At 41.2% G+C, this 1,570-nt stretch overlaps 1 protein-coding gene across 8 annotated transcripts in view; it reads left to right on the top strand.

Moving 5' to 3' along the window:
* Positions 1–540: 540 nt before the first annotated feature.
* The window catches only part of LOC143284829 (cadherin-23-like), a 73,796-nt gene continuing 72,766 nt past the window's right edge, over positions 541–1,570 (top strand). For 7 of the 8 annotated variants that reach the window (XM_076591917.1, XM_076591927.1, XM_076591891.1 and 4 more), the window contains exon 1: positions 541–864. The gene's annotated coding sequence lies outside the window, so the exon portion shown is untranslated. Of the gene's footprint in view, positions 873–1,570 lie in introns of all 8 variants that reach the window. The other variant, XM_076591900.1, reaches the window with a different exon arrangement.

The raw sequence follows: 1,570 nt of genomic DNA, 5'->3' as shown, positions 1-1,570 counted from the left end.
CAGAGGGCAAAACTGATGCGGAAGTGAAGCTACTCATAGAAGAAAACAGTAAAGAAGAGGGCATCATCATATACACAGATGGCTCAGTCACCAAAGACCAATCCGGTTGGGGATTCACTGCGAAAACAAAATGGAAAAACAATTAGGGAAGAGAATGCTGCCTACAAAGTCACAACCTCCAGCCTAACGATGGAAGCTGAAGCTGTGACACATGCCCTCCAGTGGCTATCGTCCATCCATACACCCGGAAACCAACATGCGATCATTCTAACCGACTCAATGAACAGAAACAGACAGACACGCAGATATATAGAAAACATACTGAAAAATAACAAAATGATTTGATTTACAAAAACAAATATTGACCGCAAGCAAACACACACACACACACACACACACACACACACACAAATCTTCCTTGGGGGCAGAATTGACGTGGTGTGGCTTCAGAGACACTGACACCTTGTTTGCAAACGGGACGATAAAGTTCTTTCGTCGTGCGTGCGTGTGTGTAAGTGAGCGTGTGTTGGTGAGGAGGATGTGAGACACACAGGCACACACACAGCTGTCACACACACACGCTACTTCGCTCTCTACTGTGCTGGTATGTGAATTCGCAGCTACGAAGATGAATTTCTTTTTAGTATATTTTATCCAGAGAGATTCATTGTGATGAGAATTATATCTCAGAGAAATCTCGTTTTGCTTGAAACGTTTACAACTGTCTGCCTCACAGGCTGAACTTAATTCGAGCAGGAAGAGATATTTGAGTCGTTGTTGTTGATAGCAGTGTCGGGAACATTTTACTGTGTGGATACGGACTTCAGTGGAGTCAGTCGGAGTGTACTGTGTTGCTACCTAAGAGTGAGTTGGTATGTTAGTATGTGTGTGTTGTTATTGTTGCTTTCCTTTTCAACGAAAGTGTACGTGGTTTCAAGGGACTGAGAGAAACTTTTTTTTTTTTCTTTCTTTTTTTTTTTTTGCGACTGGAGGAGAGCTTTTTGTAGAAAAATCAGTGTCGAAAGGTAACATTGTTGACATAATGTGTTTGCCTTTTCGTTATCTTTTTTTCCTTTATTTGTTGTAAACATTTTATTGATGATAATGATGATGATGATGTTATTGTCTTTGGTGTTGTGATGTAGTTGATTGGTGTCGTTGATGTTGTTGCTGGTGCTGTTGTAGTTGTCGTTGTCGTTGTTGTTGTTATTCTTCTTCTTCTTCGTCGTCGTCGTCGTCGTCATCATCATCATCATCATTATCATCACAACTACCGTGTTCTTTTTCTTCATTTTCACCGTCATTGTAAACATCATCATCACAATTGTTTTCATTCTCTCTCTCTCTCTCTCTCTCTCTCTCTCTCTCTCTCTCTCTCTCTCTCTCTCTCTCTCTCTCTCTCTCTCTCTCTCTGTCTTACGGTCTAACGATGACGGTGATGATGATGATGATCGACCTCGTGTTGTCATTAAGTTTTAATGATACTTATTGTTGTTCTCTGCCTCTCTTATTCACACACACACACACACACACACACACACACACACTACAACAGACACACACACACACA

This window comes from Babylonia areolata, chromosome 1 (assembly GCF_041734735.1).
Source record: "Babylonia areolata isolate BAREFJ2019XMU chromosome 1, ASM4173473v1, whole genome shotgun sequence".
In the NCBI taxonomy this organism is placed as follows: Eukaryota; Metazoa; Mollusca; class Gastropoda; order Neogastropoda; family Buccinidae; genus Babylonia; species Babylonia areolata.
The sequence above is the reverse complement of the archived record's forward strand: the minus strand, read 5'-3'. Positions and strand labels throughout refer to the sequence as shown.